The sequence below is a fragment of the Stigmatopora nigra genome, chromosome 9, assembly GCF_051989575.1.
Source record: "Stigmatopora nigra isolate UIUO_SnigA chromosome 9, RoL_Snig_1.1, whole genome shotgun sequence".
Lineage (NCBI taxonomy): Eukaryota > Metazoa > Chordata > Actinopteri > Syngnathiformes > Syngnathidae > Stigmatopora > Stigmatopora nigra.
This window is the reverse complement of record NC_135516.1, coordinates 6,714,410-6,733,630: the sequence shown is the minus strand read 5'-3', so window position 1 is coordinate 6,733,630 and position 19,221 is coordinate 6,714,410. Positions and strand designations below refer to the sequence as shown.

The 19,221-nt window shown below is 37.5% G+C and overlaps 1 protein-coding gene across 4 annotated transcripts in view; it reads left to right on the top strand.

The window, feature by feature from the left end:
* klhl14 (kelch-like family member 14) overlaps positions 1-19,221 on the top strand; it is a 59,399-nt gene that overhangs the window by 22,267 nt on the left and 17,911 nt on the right. For all 4 annotated transcript variants that reach the window (XM_077725299.1, XM_077725298.1, XM_077725300.1 and 1 more), the window contains exons 5-9: positions 3,528-3,744; positions 3,984-4,173; positions 4,280-4,342; positions 6,610-6,663; positions 10,079-10,213. The gene's annotated coding sequence lies outside the window, so the exon portion shown is untranslated. The remainder of the gene's footprint in view (positions 1-3,527; positions 3,745-3,983; positions 4,174-4,279; positions 4,343-6,609; positions 6,664-10,078; positions 10,214-19,221) is intronic.

The window sequence follows — 19,221 nt, the reverse complement described above, 5'->3', positions numbered from 1 at the left end:
GACAGTGTGCATCTTTTGCCCCATTTGGGCTGCAGGATGTTTAAGTTTGGGATTGTATATGAATTTAAAAATGGTGTGGAATTTGTTTAAGTATGTCTTTTTTTTCTAATGGAAAATTCGTGTGCAAAGTTTGCAGTTGTTTCCTCATTAATTAGACTGTTGTGGTGATGACGTCATGTATGTACATTAATGCACCATGACTGGAAGTCTTTGTCAATACAGTTTTTGAATAATATATTAAATATTTATTATTTAATAATATATTAATAATATATTGAATGTTGTATTTCGAGATTATATTAGTTTTTAATACTGCTACAGCAGTGTAGACATTTTAGATTGGAGTCTTTTGTCTTGATTCTGACTCCTATTGTATTTAAAATACTAACTTATGTATGTTAAATAGTACTTCCCTTTCGGACATTGATTAGTGAATCTTATTTGAGTTCAACCATTTCTTTACGTTGAAAGATTTTTTTCCAATTCTCTTGAATGCCTCAAGGACTCTGGTACCCAGCGCCTTGTTGCCTAGCAACCGTCGCAAGACCATTGACGACGCTTTGGTTGATTAACGTACAACTTTGGAAAACACTGGGTCTATGTCATCCAAAACTGCCATGTAAATAGCCACTCAGTGGCAGTTAAACAGGCACTTTTCCATGTCGATATTCACTTTTCTCCGTGAAAATTACCCCTAGTCGAAGTAATGTACCAACTTATTCAGCATTGCTGACAAATTATCATGCTGCCTTGAATTTAGAATTAACTTGGCCATGTTTTACTCTAACGACCATATTTTTTTACTATAAGTCCCTCCTGCCAAAGAATATACAATACTAGACAATACTACCCCACAATGCTCATCGTTAAACAGAACCACACACATACAGAATTTCATACTATCTAACTCACACTGACATCCTCTCCTGAACTCTTGGGCACAGTAAGAAATGTAATTGTTTGGCTTTTTAAGTTTAATAATTTACACTGATCAAACAGTCAGTGTTGAACTAAAAGTACATACTCACAAACTATTGATGCTGCAGTTTCATAGAAGAGAAAACGTAACCTTTTGACCCCACCTAGTCCCTAAATATCCACAAATATGTCCCTGTAGAAAGGTAATTGTTCTCATACTGTAGTGTATGTGCACCTTCTAATGTTTATATGAGCATATATATGTGATTCATTGTTTTAAGAAGGCTGCCGTAAGACAACCATGACTGCGATGTCATGTGACCCACGATACTCCCAGTACACTGTCCTTCTATCGTTTGCTGACATTTTGTTTTTCATGTATTAGCAACAATTATGTGCAACTTTCTAGAAGTGTTGACATTTATTACCATTTAACATCACAGCATGAAACCGCTGGGGGAAGCAGCATCATACTGAGAGCTGTCTTTAATATTCCCTGCTTACAGAACCAATTAGTAGTAATACAAATATAAGGAAAAAACAACATATCATTAGCATTCAATAATCACTATTGTGACTACGTAACATTTCAAATATGTCTTTTGCAATTGTTGTCTTTTTATTTTTTTGTACTTAATATTGAAATAGTAAAGTAGTGGCGTGGTGACAGGCATGTTAAAACAACCAATGGTTCAATCCCGTACTCTGGGATTAATGTGTGGAGTTTGCATGTATGCTTTGTGCCTGTGTGGGTTTTCTCTGGATACTCTGGCTTGCTTCCACATCCCCAAAACATGAATTTTGGCCTGCTTAAACACTCTAATCTGTGTTTAGGTGTAAACAAGAATGGTTAGTGGGTCCATTGTGCCGATCAATTGGCTAGCAGTCAACTCAGAGCGTACTCTGCCTAAGCTCCAGCACCCCTGCAGCACTTGAAAGGATAAGCGGGACAGAAAACCAAAGTTGTTTAATGACTTGAGTATACATTTGTTCACATTGATAAAAAATATTTAGCAGTGATCAGAGAAAATACAGTTTTTGTAATACACCTCAATCATACATTATAGATTTTTTTCTTTCATTTATCCTGTGCATTATAGCGATCAGAGCCAATATGCAACAATCTTTGATGCCTCAATTTTTGTACTATACCATGCAGCATGTATTATGTTTTACTCAGTATTTACCTCTAGATGGGGCCCTTTTCCCACCCTGACATTTTCTGGTGTTTTTTTTTTTTTTCTATCCTTGACATTTGGAAAAACAAAACATGTCAGTCTATACGACCATACTCCCCAATGAGAGTAAAGGAGTCGCTGAAGACGTTTCACAGCCAAATAATTTTATGTAATTACTTTTCAGAGTCAAATTATTCAAATAGAGCGGGTGTTTGTTCCAACTACATCTGCTGCGTCCTGATGTTTATGCAGCGATGCTTCTACCTCCACGTATATTTCAAGCAGCTTTGTTTTGGTAAATAGAAACAAGTGTTTGTTTGTGATACACAAACGTTTAAGTCTGGTTCACAGATTTCAATGTTCTCACAATGCAGACCTCCCAAATATTACCGGCGGACAACCTCACACTTGTGGCCTGCTCATAAGTCATTACTACCTTAGTGTTAGTAGTACATATAGGAGCTGCAAGGGATGGTTAACAAATGTCAGCAAAACCAGGCAAACAGCTGGTAACTAAAGACGCATTCCCATGAAAAATAAAATCTAGTTTGGCTTTCGCCCAATGTCAGCTGGGATAGGCTCCAGCAACCCCCAAAACCTTTACGAGGATGCACGGTACGTAAGATAAATGGAATGGAAATAGAACTAGAAGCTTTGTCGTCATTTCTGAAGTTAAGGTTTTAATCTCGGCCTATTTTTCCGTGGTGGGTTTCCCATGTTCTCCCTGTGTTTGTTTAGGGGTTTTGTGCAGGTACTCTAGCTTTGTCCCACTTTTTTCTGGAAAGGTAACATACCCTAATTTTGGCTAAGATCCACCAATCCAGAGTGTACCCTGCACCTCACCCAAAGCCAACTGGTATAAGGTTCAGCTTGGACATAATTAGGATATAACTAAAAAATGGATGCATAGCGGGGGGAAAAAATCCTGAAAAATGGAAAGCAGTGTAGTGTGCAATGTAGCATTCCTTCAAGTGTGGAGCGAGGTCAACGTCTGTAACCAAAAAAAAAAAAATAAGAATGAAATAAAGTAGAATTACTCCATCCTTAAACTGCTGCAAAGAAAGTTCCTCAGATGTATTGCTAGAATGAAGAAACACACTTACCTTTTATTTAATGTTACAAATTCCATTTCCTTTTCAAACCTTTACCACTTAGTGTATAGGTTTCCATATACTCAATAGCTGGAGCAGTCATACATAATTGAATGAGAAATGTATGCATCATCAGATCAATATTGCAAGATCCAATGTTCATGTTGTCCAAACTTATGACCAATATAGAGCGCTTAGGTTTGCCATTCAAGGATGAAGTTGTTCATTATCACTTCTATTGAAGAAAATCAAAACATCCTTGGAAACGGTTGAAATGAATATGCCATTGATGGAAGCCAAAGAGTTAATGACAATGTATCATTTCTTTTTTTTTACCCAGGTGAAAGACCTGGTTTAAAAACCAATTTCTACCTGAAATGTCATCTACAAGTAAAAAGGACACAATGAACAAACCCAACAGAAAGCGACTCAAGTTAAAGTTTTGAATCATCCCATGAAGGACAACGTCTGTCTTCAAAGTGGAAATTGCCACTGTTAGAAAGGCGCAGGAGTTGCAAATGGACATCATCGATCAAATCAAAGCGGCACATGGAGAGGTACTGTCCAGCTTTATTTATTTATCTATTTTCTCTTTCAGTCGTGGCTTTATATTCATTTTATCATATTTTTAATTGATAAATTTTTCTTAACCCATTTAAAAAAATATTCTCTTATGCAGAGAAGCACGAATGTAAATATCCTACTTATATTAAGGCACTGAACTAATCTTAATTGTATTGGAGACTTGAAGTATCTAAATAATTATTGATTTCTTCATTTATTTCTATACATTTAGCATAAGGTGTTTAATATCAATCCAGTCAGAGGGATGTGCGAAAAAAGGACGCAGATGCTCACTAACTATGAGCCGGTCGAAATTGTCCCCCTTCCCACTCAGCAGGGGGACTCAAACTGCAGTCCCAAACAGCTTCACTCGGTCAGACTTAAAGCACAGGCGAGAGCTCACCTTCACGGAAGAACAGCAGGTCAGGGTCAATAGAGGCATAGCCCCGTTACCTGTTGTACATTATGTGCATGAGTGTCAAGGGAAATTCAACCCTCTCTTGTGGATTTCTCCCTTTAACCTTACAGGGTGAAATGGAAATACAGCAAAATCAGGTGACAGGTCAGGTGGCTGTGCTGAAAGGACTTAAGGTAACTGGAATGAGAAAATGTCAGCAATGTACCAGCGAGGCCTTCTCGGCTGGTCTATGTTTAGAAACTAAGTTTGTCCAACTAAAACAGAAATGCCTGTCTATTAAAACAGGTTTTATCCATGTGTACACTTTCAAATATATAACAATCAACCGAGGTATTACTCCTGATTGATTTATTTCTATAGTTTCTACAATTGCAAAGTTGTAATGGAGGTTACCAGAGATAGAATATGTCAAATGTGGCCCAATTACCAACATATAGTATAAACCATATATGATAAATTTGACCATATTTTCTCAAGCAAAATCAAACATGTATATATCATTGATGAAGTACAGTATCCGAGCTCATTAATCATAAACTTCAGGCTGAATACAAAAAGGTACCTTCTGGAAAAAAAGGTCCCAAACCACTTACACGATCGCATGTTTTCTTTAAATTGACAATACATTTTATATGTGATTAGAGACTGACAAAATGTGCTCCAAAAAGAGAAAACTCAGCCATTAACCCTCTTGGTGGACTCATAAAAGACAAAGACCTAAAACATAACCACTTGACAGCAGTTAAGGTAAAGAAAAAGACCTGTAACATTTGGTAACAGTTAAGTGAGTGACAGCTATTCTTATGTACTTTCTTTGTGCTCCAGTCGGCCGTGACAAGGCGATATGACAATGTAATTGGCAGGATCGGTGACCTTACATGGATGTAGGAACAATACAAAGGCGCTTCAGATACAGTGAACGAAAATATATATTTTAATACCTGACACATCATTTATTACCATGTACGCTTTATTGTTCAGTACCTAAGCATAAGTGTAACAATGACTTTCATTCCTGAACTCCTTTAAGATTTCACGCTACATTTTCCCCATGCATTCTTTATGGATGACTTTAAAAGAGATTCCACTGTTTTTGTAATAAGTACCTTGAATTCAGATATTCATAACCATCTACAACACAGAGATAAAACATGCATCTCACATCACAGTGAGAGGAAAACAAATAAACAAAGGGAAGCGACATTATGTTGACAATTAATCACATGACCTGATGTGTCCGATACAAGTATGATTATCAAAAAAAAGGCAATGTTCGTTTGTGGATTAGCATCAGAACGTTGCTCGTTCCATTGCTTCCCCTCAAGATGCAAACAAAAGAGCTGTGGGCAATTAAAGCTACAAGCCATGGTCAATCTTGTTTAAGTGCTTTTCCCACAAATGACAACTCACAGTTGTTAGTCTTTTTTCTGGATGTATTTGATGATGCGTGTCGCAAAGGGATGCTGCTTGTTACCTGTGGGCCGGCAACACTTTGGGATAAACATATAATTTGGATTTGGGATTTAAAAGCACCGGGAATTGTAAGACGAAGCCCTCCCTGTTCATTGTAAGGTTTTCATCTGCAGGATTATCAGCCCCATCCAGAGCCCTCTATGCTGATGGGGGTTTCACATGGCTTATCTAATGTGAAATCGCCATGTGGTATATAGTTTCATTAAACGGTGATCAAGAATGCATTAGTTCAAAACAAGAAAAGGCAATGGAGCTTAAGCCGGCACGCATCCAAGTGCGGCAACTTTAAGGAAGTTGTTGGTGTGAGACAATTTAAGAATTAGAAGTTGCACAGACACAACTCCCATTAGCCAGATAAGAGTTAGTCAAGCAAAGAAAAGGCTTTCGTCTTCGCACTTGACAAAATTTGATGCCATAACAATGCTCCCCGGAAAATAAAACGATGGGAAGAAGTCAATTTGAAGTAAAATTGGTTATTTTAATCACACAGACTTAGAGAATAATCTACAATAGCATTTTAACCTCTTTTTCACAAAGGACTTTGGACAAAAAAGTGATGTATACACCCTGAATTGATGACCACCCATTCAATATTCAGAATATGAAAACGTGAATACTTCATTATATCAATAAATGTGTAGATATTGTACATTTAAACACAATTAAAATCCCTTCAGCTGTTTAAACAGTGAGAGATATAAATAAGTATCATAAAAGTATGTGAAGATAAGTCAACATGATTTTAGAGGAATTTTGTTGAAGTCATCATTTGAAAATTGAAACCCTGGCAAAGACTAATAGAAGAAAATTGTGTTCCATTTTTACTTAATTTTAACTGAGAAATCATTATAGTCAAAATATCAAATGTAATTTGAGCAACTTTGATTGTTTAGAAAAATGTTCACAAATTCTTACTTCTTCACATTCATCATTTCCAAAATAGTAACTATAACTCTTGTTTTCAAAGGGATTGTGGACTCCTGCTCAACAGTAAAGTGGACCAATTTAAAGTTTAAACAAAGTAAGTAAGAAAAGAACGTTTGTGGTTGTGAGATGTTAGGAAATCAGACTTGACCAAGGATTTGTGTTTTATTTTTTTCTCTTATACATTTTTAGGAGTATATGAAACAGATTAACTAAATGTATATGATAAATGTAGAATTTAAAGTCTTACTTTTAAACTTTGCTTGTTGAGCAAGGAAATGCTTTATGATGACCCTTTAACTAATTAATATCTTATCTTATTCCCTATTGCACATGTTTTTAATGAGCACATCTTTGAAGTTAACCAACATTCTGCAATGAATCATGTTCCACTTTAGAGATTCCACCTCTTTTTTTCTCACGCATAAATACACATATTCCAGTGTATGTACGTATAGAGTACGTAAACAATGCAAACTGCAGACGCTATCAGTTTTCTTATGCGCAACCAAGTGTAATTTGTTCCATTTACATTTCACAACAGCATCAGATGGGCTTTGTCAGAGCTGCATAGAGTAATTAAACCCAAAATCAATGGCAGGCATTTGTCATGTTTACAGGCCCTCTTTCTGCTGGGTTCAACTTATCACTGTAGATGTTTGGTTTTACTATAAGGGGAATAATCAGCAATTATTCATCTTCAAGTGAGTGAAATTTTTAAAAAAAACTAAACATTTCTCTTTTGGGGTGCTATATTTCTCATTCTAATTTGACATGTGGTATATTGTTTCCACCCTTGCATAAACTTTGTTGCAAAATGTGAATATTTTTAGCTGTTGCTGAAGATTTAAAAATAAATAAATACAATTTAGTAACAGTACTACACTATCCAAAGCCACTTAATTAAATCAAGATGTTTGCTGAGCAATACTGTCACCAAGTGGCCTTTAATAAGCTTTGCCATTATTAAAATAAAAGCATATCTTAACTTTAATATATTAGTACAACAAGATTTTTAAATGCTCATTGAATTGAATTGAATGCTCACTTATTAGATATCTTGTTATGTTTTATGATTGACTCATCTCTAGTTCAATTATAGAATACTTTTTCAGATATTTTGGTGAGACTCCAAATTCTAAAACTTTTGGGTTAGCTCTCAGTTTGCTAATTTATGAAATATTACTTGAGATGATGATTCCCACCCACATCCAGTGCCACAAATCTGATGCTGTTTCCTTCTAACCCCAATCCACCAACCAAACTGGCTATATTTGTATGCGAGTTCATACTTGAGTTTTTTGCTCCTAAAATAACACCAGAAGACGTTTTGATGGAGACAAGTGTTTGTCCCATTTAATCGTTATAGTTTCTGACACAGTTTAATTGGAATAGAATTGCAGTTGACAGCTTTAATGTCAGAAAGAAGCTGTTCTCTCCTCAAGATGAGAAACTACATATTATTTGTTCCAAAAAACTGACTAATACATTTACTTCAGCAATTCCTCATCTAACTGCATGAATGTTATCAGGTGCAAAATGCATGCAAAAATAAAATCCTGTGCACAGGATTTTCCACGCTCATGATCAAAGCCTGATTTCCTTTTACACTAGCTTCAGCCCTCCACCATTTTTGTTTGTCTTCACTCAATACTCTTACAACAGCAGCCACTTGGCTTCTTTGCTATATATGCTTAAATTTAGATTATTTTCCTTTCTAACAAGCTTATGTCAACATGTAGATTCAGACCCCTTGAAACACATTTACATACTCGCTTGCTGTTTTCTTGGTTGGACTGATTTGCTAACAGTTTAATGCCAACATTCTATACCCCACTTAGAAATGTGTGTACTACATTTTGCGGTTGCTTGCAATTGATTTGTTCCTGTCTTGGGGCACTTCTTGTGTAACAGCCTTTACAATTGTTGGGAGCTGAAAATCACCACCAGACATTCACCAGACTAAAGCAGTAAAAAATAAACTTTGACAAGGTAAACTCATATCAATTAACGATTGTGCTGTCACAAGGAAGTATGTTATTTTTGGACCTACAGCAATAAAATGAAGACTTTAAAAGACAATTGAACAATTCCAAAGCTTGTGTTTCATAAAGGCGCCAAAGGCCCGTGAAGAATTGACGCCCACCCAAAAAGGTTTGAAATTACCCAGATGGCACAAGATGGTGGCAAATCTCTGTGTAGAGACTTAAATCTAAAATTCAAACGTTCATTCATGTTCCGCACCGTTTATCCTGATGAATTTGAATTGGTTGCCACCCCAAAGAACAGACACACACTTTCAAAATTTAGAGGATTCAATCAGCATACATTCTTGTTGTCGGGATTTAATCGGAAACCAGGGTACATGGAGAAAACCCACACAGGCAAAGGAAAAATATACAAACTCTATATCGGAAGGATGTGGCCCAGGATTAAATCCATTATGTCAGAACTGTAAGGCACAAGTGCTAACCACTTTTTCCATTCAAGATGTACTTAGGCTTTATTGTCTTCTTAAAACTATAGCTGCATGTCCTTATTTTCTGTTCTTAAAAAATACAGTACTAATCTTGAATGAATCATTTGGCATGAACCATTTACGGAAGTGTTTATTCAGTCTCAATTAGTTTGCTTATTAAAAACAACAAAAATATGAAATCAGCAATTGGAAGTTAATTGCCATTAACAATTTTTCTATGAAAACTTGACATTTGATGCTCAATTTGTCTCATACAAGGTAATGGAAGTTCAAAATGTTATTATTTAAAACACATCCCTATTTAGAATATTTAAATATAGATCTAACAGTGTTGTTTTTCTTCTTATCCTATATTGATAATGTTTGTATTGTGTATACTCATCTTTCCTAAAAGGGTCCTCCTTCATATTTTTGTCTTTATTCTACTCTAGGAGTGATTATTTAGCTAATTTCCTTTACTTTCCAACACTACCACACATATTACTAAGGCAAAGCTAAGCTTTATAGAAAGAGTTGAGGTGGGAAGGGTGGGCTGCCATGTCATCAATCAGGACGGAAAGCTCTTTTTGCGTGAAACTGTGTTCAAATAATAAAGCAAGCAGCATGCCTTTCCAAGAGCCTAGGAATAATTTCTGCCTTCGGTGGGGGGGGGGGGGGGGGGGGGGGGGTTCATAGGTGCGTGTGTACGTATAAAATATGTCTTGAGGGGATTGGTGTAAAGTTAAACTGGGTGAAGAAATATTTTACTCATCAGCTTTGCAGTCACAGAGTTTGCCTCAGCTAGAACAAAACTGCTGAAGCATTTAGAGAAAATTAACCCCCCATCCTAGCAGCCAGATGTGACTGGATTCTGATGAGTGCACACGAGTGGGCAGAGAAACCAAGAGACTGTGAAATTCCTGTCAGGCCCGTGTACTGCAGAATGGGCTATTGACTGCTTTCTCTATTCCCCTCCATCATTCTTCTTGAACACTGCCATTAATTTCCTCTCCCTGCCTTACCAATTCCTTTTCTCTGCCTTCTCTCCCCCTAGATTTCTTTGTTGCGGGAGAGGATGCACAAAGCTTTGGTGAAATACTTCAGACAACGCAGCCTCGGTGGCGCGGCTGAGCTGGACTGCTGCCAGGCGCTTTGTCGAGAAACCGACCAGATAATAAAAGCAGCCCAGGTACGGTATTTATATGTAAGTCACCACCGTTCATTAGAAAGTGATTCAACTTTTATCCCAGACAAGATGCTCAAGTCGCTCAATACTTAGCTTACCTGCCTGCTGTTTGATAAATAAATACCCCAAAAATCTTCACTGCATTTTGCAACGTAAAGACTTCATAAGTCAAGTGAACTGTGGCGCAATAGGGTTTAAATGTTTGGCTGAAAATGTTTCTCAGTCAAATATGATCATTATAATATGATAATTATAACTGCACTAGCATATCATAGTGATAGACTATGCCACTTTTCCACAAAAATGAAAAAAAACAATTGTAAACTGAAGAATGTATTTATCTCTCAGAACTGTCCTACAAAGCACGAGCTTTGGCTTTAAACTACATATCCACCTGCTATTCCACTTCAAAAAAATAATGTTGTAATGCAAACACTTTGACTGAATGAAGTGTTGACAAGTTTGCTGCATGCATGTTTTGTTTTTAATGAAGGCTAGACATAATTCCAGTTAACAAATTTGGATGCAGGTCAACTCAGGTGGTTCAATTTGCCATTAAACTGTGAATTAGGCTGCATTCAATTCATTGCTTTTTATGCCATTTTGATTTGTGAAAGTACCGTTTAAAAACTTATTATTGCAGACTCAAAGGTAGAGAAATTCATGCGAATCTTGGGGCCAAAAGTTGAAAACAGTGAATGTTTTTGTAAAGTTTCCTCTGTAAGACATTTAATTGCTTCCCAAAAAGAGAAGATCACATCTATTCATTGAGGGCAGGGTACAGGCTTGGTTAAGATAATTAAATAACTCATTTCCTTCTTTTCTCTTTACCTTTCACCATAAAGGAATTGTTCTTATTAGAATCAATTACAATTATTTAATGTATCATTGGTACATTCATATTTGTATGTTAGAAATTGTTTACATATTTGCGCTATAGCGTTGAATCGTTGGTGTCTGTCCATTTGGTTCTCAGACAAGTGGACGTTCCAATATTAAATGCCTGCGAGGTTACAGATGCTACTGACTGACCAATCACTGTATAAACTGATTAATATTAATTTGAGGTGGTATTGGGGGCACTTGAATAGCTTTGCGTCTCTTACATAGACGAGTCAGTTCAGTTTCCGCAAGGTTGAGATGTAAGGATCTTCAATTAGGATTGTAATCATCATCTCATCTGAGCTGTGATGTGAGATGAGGTCACAGCGGACAGTGAGACAGTGATGAATCATTTTGTCCGGCATTAGTTCAGAGTCAGGTAGCGTACTGGCATCAAGGAATAGCCACTTTCACCTTTGAGTGTCAATTTCATCTCAACTATCAGCCACTTTATAACAGATTGAATAGGTATGTTGTTCTTATTTTACACAAGTTGTAAAATACCTTATGTGCTGGCACAGTTGATTTGATTTTTTTCCAGGGAATTACCAAGTGCAAATAATTTCAGCTACTTTACTCCTCAAACAGTCCTTAGACTGCTGACATGCTTTTTGAGGGGCCCGGTCCGGACATTACAGATGGTAGCCATGTCCCATTGGCCTAGCGTCTGAATGCAGACCTGCCTGAGCCCCCCAAACCCCCCCCCCCCCCCTATACACACACACACACACACACACGCACACACTACCCACTCCGGCACATCACACAGCTCGAGGCGGGGTGGGGAGGAGCTATCAGCGGTCTGCAGAGTGTGAAGGACAAAAGAGCCGGTGTATTCAAGCGCACCGCACCGTCACCCGTCACAGCTCAACGCGAGACCCATCAGAGCAGGCAGCACTCACTTTAGCTCCTTGTGAGAAGAGGCAATGCCCCCCAAAAGTACAAAATTAAAGGACTGTCGGAATATTAAGAATTGAACAGAGATACTAATAGCTTTTAATTGAGTGCGACATGAATTAGTTGTGCCATTTGCCAGTTTGTGAGTAAAAAAAAAAATCAATAGGGTAATAGCCGGTCTAGCCGGACCGAATCCTGCCGGGGCTCTTACGAATCCATCATGTCTACTTGACCCCGCGAGCGAGGCCGCAGGAAGGTCAGGCTACGGCGAGCTCAATGCGGTTTTGCTTGAAAATAGCTTGAAGGGAAGGATGCTCGCAAACCTCAGTGTGTAGGAGATGTGCTGTTGGGGAGTGGAGTGGGGAGGAAATGCAGCGCGCTGTCAGCCTGCTACACTACAGCCGGAACTGGCAGTTCAGCTTTGTGTTGCGTGGGGTTTACACCAGGGATGGCATAATTGACAATGGCTAACAGTGGAGAGCGGCGCAGAGCCTTGTTGAATGGCCGGTAATGATTGGAGGAGACGCCCACCGGCCCGGTCTCATGGGACAGTAATCCAAGATCCTGTTTCTGATATAATTGTTAGTCAGAGAATTTCTGCATGGCTGCGCTGGCTCACATTCTCTAGCCAGTTGACAGTGCCAGGCAGTTTAATAGAAAAACTGCATGCTGAGAACAGAAGAGCACTGAACCCGCACTTGGTTGACCAAGAGTCTCTTGTTCTCAGAATAAAAGTATCACACCATGAGCAGTGACTTCATTTCAAAACGCTCTCCTTTCTTTTAATTATCGCTTTACCTTTTCAAGCTATAGGCCTTGTCACAAGAAATTGAGCTGATCTCTGTGTTCCAAAGCTTCCACTTCAGCTTGGACAAGTAGATGTCTTCTGTTGGGGACAGTCACCTGTACCAGACAACTTACTTACCCTCACACGCTTCACTATCTACAAAGACCCCCATCCACCCCCCTCTTTTACTCACTGCAGATCCATAACAATGAAACAGGTGACTTTCATGCTGCTGTCAGGACTGATCTAATTTTAGCTGGGTGAATGATTGCAATTGGCTTTGCCTCATCAGATAATTAATCTATGTCACCATTAATTGGAAAAGAGAATAATTACAGGCCGTGTTGACAGAAATTCTACGCTTCTCCAGATTCCGAGATCTAATTACAACTAGCCAAAACTGATCACCTTAACTAGTACCAAGCACAACTTTACCAAAACGTAGTTGTCGTTCAAAGGTTGCGTTTTGGCTCCTGCTAGATGCGCCGCGGTCTCCGTGACTTGGATAGCTGTCTCCCTCAATCACTTTTCAATATTCAATCTTAATTTTGTAGAAGTTTAGCATTTTCAATGAGCTGGAGATGAATGATTAATGAATAAATTTGAATGCTTCATTTTGTCCACGGATCATTAGTTAAGTCCTTTGTGGGAAGGACCTGAGAAAGGAGTGAAATTATTGAGACATTAGCCTCAAGCAAACCAGGGGTAAATAGAGTGCACAAAAGGATGTTACTTCTGCACTATGGGAGAAAAAGAAAAAAAAAAGCCTGGGGAAACATTTTCAAATTGAAATGTTAACTTAATCACATTCAAAAATCGATATTTATTTGTGTATGTCACCACTGTCATGCAGTGTGTGCTCCATTTTAAAAGTTAAATGTTCCTGAATAAATAATCAATAGCAATCGAAATCTATCCCGTTAAATATTTATTGTCCATCAAAATAGGAACGATGAATAATGAAAAGAATGCATTATTACACTGAGTCTTTTAGATGAATCTTGCAAATCCGATGCTTTCAGAACGGCTTAGAAATGCCTTTTTCTATTGTGTACCCTGTCTCTGCCTAATAGAGAGGCTGTTGTTGGTTTTCTGGGGTGGATGTGATGGTGTTGGCAGACTAGGCTGCTTGTGGCAACAGAAGAGGGCAGTGTGGATGCAACAACGTCACATCAATTCAAAATCAAAATACGTCATTGTTACCATTGGGAGAAATGTCATTTGAAATTAACTTAATGTGCTCTCCTCATACTCATGTCCTCATGAGCTCTCACTTAGCCTGCTAAGAGTCCCTAATATTGACCATTTGAAATCAATATCTCCAATCCATCTATTTTCTTGGGTGCTAAACCTGTTCAAGGTTGTAAAAACTTCTGTTCTAACATAAGACCTACATAGACTGGCACTAGTATGTAGATCAATCAAGTATATTGACTGTCTTTTATCAAATAGTCTATCTATTTGTGGTTAGATGCAGAATCAGTTTAAGTAAGTAAACAAATCCCTTGAATTGACTCATCTCTTTTCCAATCAGGAAAAACATAGGCAGTAAGATTTAATTTTGCAGATTTTGTACATGTTCTTTACACCGTATTAAAGCTTATCTTGCTTCATATAGAGATTAGCATTCAAGTACACTGACAGGTGGTCATGCTTCAGATGACACTTTAGTCTACTTTTCAGCAGTGATGTAAGATTATAATACATGAACATGCATGATGATTTAACCTTTTAGATTTGATTATTTTATTCTCAACTAACCAAAGGAGCACAGCTACATGGAATGAAAAGACTAGTGTGGACACCTAATTGATGTGCTGCATTAGCAGTTTGTGGTTCGGTGAGACGAGAATGCACAAGCCTCACTGTGCTATTCTTATTCTTTTGTATATCAAAGTGCTTCTTTCTCTTGGTTTCTATAGCAGCTTCTTTTCTATAAATTTCTATAAAAATTTACAGGCAGCATTTCAGCGTGGCGCCACGTTGCAGACGACGGGCTCGTTTCGCGCCGATTCACCTCAGCGAACACTTTTAGTCATCAGTGGCAAGCCATGGGAATCCGAGCGTGGCTCCCAGGCTAACGAAAAGTCTCTGCTTTGAGGTCTTTTTGAAACAGGGCAATGGAGGTGTGCTCTCTGACCAGACTGCCTTTTGTTCTCGAGCCAAAGAGCAGAGTCGAGTCATGAAGGAGAGGGAAAACTGAAAGAATATGAGTGGAGAAGAAATGTGCTGTTTGTTCTGTCTAAAATAGAAATAGGAAAAGGTGGCAAAGTTTGGGGGAACATGAGTGATGAGACTGTGAGGCTGTTTTTTGGGAGATTTGAGAAGGATGTGTACAAAAGGTCTAGGACAGGCATAATAGTTTAGTAGACGTACTGTTTATTCAGTCTTTACTAGTTCCCTGTTTAAAGAAGAGGAGCATCATGTCACCATTGGAAAGTGGAACAACTATGTTAACATAGAATCCAATTCATTGAAGCAAAGTGTTATCTACTTCATTAAAACCATAGCCAAACAGGAAAATATTGTCAAATTAAAATGTGAAAGTCGTGCAGTAATTCGTAGGTGGCACTTTTTGGAGGTCATTTAAAAAAATAATATAGTTAAAATAAAAAAATATATTTTAAGACACCTGATAGGTTAGTTGTTCAATTGCCTGACTTCAGTGTGGGCAACGTGGGATTGATTCCCACAAGGTGGGGGTATGATTGTGAGTGCACTCTACACTATCTCTTATTGGCCACCAGTCTAAGGTGTAGTCTGCCTTTTGCACAAAGTCATATGTGATGCTACAGCAACCCCAAAACCCTAGTGAGGACAAAAAAAACATCGTATTTTCCAAATTATCGCTGCTACGTTTTGCGGATGACAACACAAACACCTTGAAGACCTTGTAGAAATATTCCCAGAGTTACTCTATTATACAGGTTTGAACCTAATTAACAAATAATAATAATAAAAACTCTTGAGAACTACACTAAATCATATAGACATTGTGCTCTATTTCCATGCCTTGCTCAAAGCCGCCACGTGGTGCCATTGTGCAAGCAAGCATCTTGGTAATTTCACAGACGAACCAGTGCATTTGAAAAAGGGTTATTTCCATTTATGTGTTGCACTGCGCCTGGGTTGCATAGTCAGACCATGTATACTGCAAGAGGGTACCCCTATAAAACATCATCGAGCACACACCAACAGCACACATCAGAACACCCAACTTTCTGCTGAGTGGTGTACCAAATTCCCAAACAGGCCCAGCCAGCCTTGGAAAATCAAGATGCGCTACTTTTTACGGATGACAAACCTGTGGGATGTATGGTACTATATAGATATCTAATGACACTACAATTTATGGAGTACACTACTGTGAAGAATATATGAGTATGCTGTTGTACCGGAATACATATTTGAGTTGAATTTACATGGAAAATGTTGGTGGTTGGCTGGTTTATGTTTTGATAACATCCTATGTAAACATGACATTATTTCCAATGTATTCTAAACCGAACCATATGCTAAACTAATACGATACTAATTTTGTGTAATTCTGTACTTGCACAAAGTAAATCATCTGTCAATGCATTATAATGTGTATCCTCTCAAGTGGTTCTTTAACGTGCAGAAAACATGCCAAACTAATTCATCACAATAACAATACATGTTCCTTCTGCTTTCACACTCGCCTGATTTTCCCAGATATTTATCTTAGCGGGATAATAATTTGTGAAAGTCTTTGACATTTGTGGCTAGCTAGCATGATAATAAATCCATGGCTTGGAACATTTCTTAGTTAATTAGAGTCAATCAATCCAAACTTTGCTCACTTACCGGTGTGAAACCGGAGCATAATGAGCAGAAATCAGCATGGTGATTGGAAAACACAAATTACAGCTGTTAAAGAGAAACTCATCCACTTTTCTTGCAGTCGACGCCAGTGCCTGCTGTGAGGTTTTAAAATTAGCATGGCATTCCTTTAATGGATGCTGGGGGAATGTGCTCCTCTATAATTAAAAAACCTGTAATACACTCATCTGCCGAAATAAGAGTGGTGGCAATCCTCTTAAGGAATAGTGGCCCCATCATATACACACACACTCACACACATGCACACATGCACACATACACACGAAATGTCAGTTTTGCATTATTACATTTCATGTTTATTAGATAAATAATGATATTCAGTTGTATTATCGATGAGTCTGGTTTCTTTTTGCGTAAATCAATTCAAGAAAGTACAACTGATACTAGATTTTTACTCAGATAAATATAATTCACGCTTTTTTACATATTTTGCAGAATTATAGCACAAATTTATATGAACCCCAATATCCCGATGTCTCAAAATGGCTCTATCAACATTAGAAAAATCTACGTATTAATTTTTAATCCCTCAAAATGTATCTTCTCGCTGTAAAAAAAAACAGAAGCAAGCCTTTCTTATATTGAATGAAAACCATTTTCTTCTTGCCCTGTCTTCTCCACTCCACCGTGAAAACATTGCTTCCTTTTTTACACAATATGCCAACAAGTTTGTTTTGTCAATGTCTTCCAGAACCAGATTTTCAAATGCTCAATAAGAAGTTGGAATAATTCTACTAGAAAAGAGGTGGGTCTTATAAATGAAGCCTTTTAATTGACTTCAGTGTATAAATTAAGACTAACAATAACTCAATATCAAACAAAAATTCATTTCAAGTTTTTATTGATCATCATGAGTCACCCTGGAAATTGACTTAGTTTGCACAAAAGTAAGTACATCTGCATTTGGGAGTAGTATTTGAAATGCCACTGCTGAAAGCTGTCAATGATGATTCTATGCCATGAGTAAAAGTGTTATTTGGCTCATGATTTAATCAATGCAGAAAGACTAATGACGAAGTCAATACACTAATTAGAATCTATATCTTCAAGATGCAGAATACAGTTGTTAGTGGAGGGAAGAAGAGAGGCAAGACAGAGTGGTTGTAGAACTGAAAAATATTTATAATATTCAAAATGTCCAAAACAGTAAAATTGTGGTACAATCGTTTGTGATGGCGCCAATGTGAGCCTGTTACTGGTAATTTATACTTAATACCCAGTATTGTTATGTTTTCCTGTGGTATCACATACAACTTATTTCATATAAAAAAGTAACATTTATGTTTACTCCCTGATGTAGCTAATCCATACATATATTTTCAACACTTTGTGAGGGTTGTGGGGGTGCTGGAGCCCATACCAGCGACTTAGGACAAAAAGGCTAAATGAGGTGACCAAAATGCCTTACATACATTTTAAATGATCATCTCAATGTCAGCTGTTGTATTGGTTCTCATTTAAATGTGTAAGTATCTAATGAAGTGTCCAGTGTGTGTATTTTCACTTTATTACACATTTTTAACGATATACTGATGTGTTCCTGATGATAATAGAATGTAATAGTTGGGAAGTGGTCTGCAAGTATGCATTGAGCTCATGTCATGTGGCCTTCATTCGTATAAGGTAGAATTTTTCAGTTCAAGGCCTTACATACTGCATAAGTCAAGGTGTTTGCCATTTTTAAAAACATGTTTCAGAATCTATTTCACCACTGTATTGTACATATATCATCCCAGCTAAGAGGCACTGTCACCGTGTGACCCTGCTTGCGAGGGGCCAACGTGCACAGTATGACTTCGCCTCGGATAGTTTCCTTTCTCTCAGCAGCTCACAGAAAGTGGAAACCTTATATTGTGCCCAGTAAGAGAAATTTGCCATTGTATTAATTATTGTCAGGGAATTCAAGGAGTGAAGATAATTCAGGATGCACTGGATTGGTCCCATTTGTTTCACTTGTCAGTGGACTGAATAATTGCGAAACCTGACTGTGTTAGACGTTGACTTTTCCAAAAGATAGGTGCAACACAAATGTACGCTTCAAGAATGAAAAGCTTTGGAATAATTTGTCGCCATCCCCTTGCCAACACAGTAATGGACTAACTCAAGTGAATACTATGTTTACAACATATAATTCTAAACTAAATATATTATATGTTTAGATGGCAATACATCCATTTTTTTTCACAAACAGATATTGATTTAACTCCTGTTGTAAATAATTTTACTTCACAGTATAAAAAATGTTGTTGTGTTGAGATGACTTTAAAAGCAAAAACCATTTCAATAGATTGCTTTACTCTGTTATGTTATGCTGACCTACAGTTTTTATTATTGTCTTTTGATGACAACTAATGGGTCATATTCCCTTGCCTCCCTATTCTAAAATTAGTAAAATGATCAGTTATGGAATGTTATTAATACTTGTGCTTTTAGTAGGGATTAATTTTTTTCTAGTGGAACATAATTCTAGATTTTAGCCTCATATTTTTGGACTTATTTGGCCTCATCTGGCACCTTATTGACCTACCATTGTCGTAATCGAGTTTTACACTCGGCCAAAGTTGTGGAGTATCAAATTCAA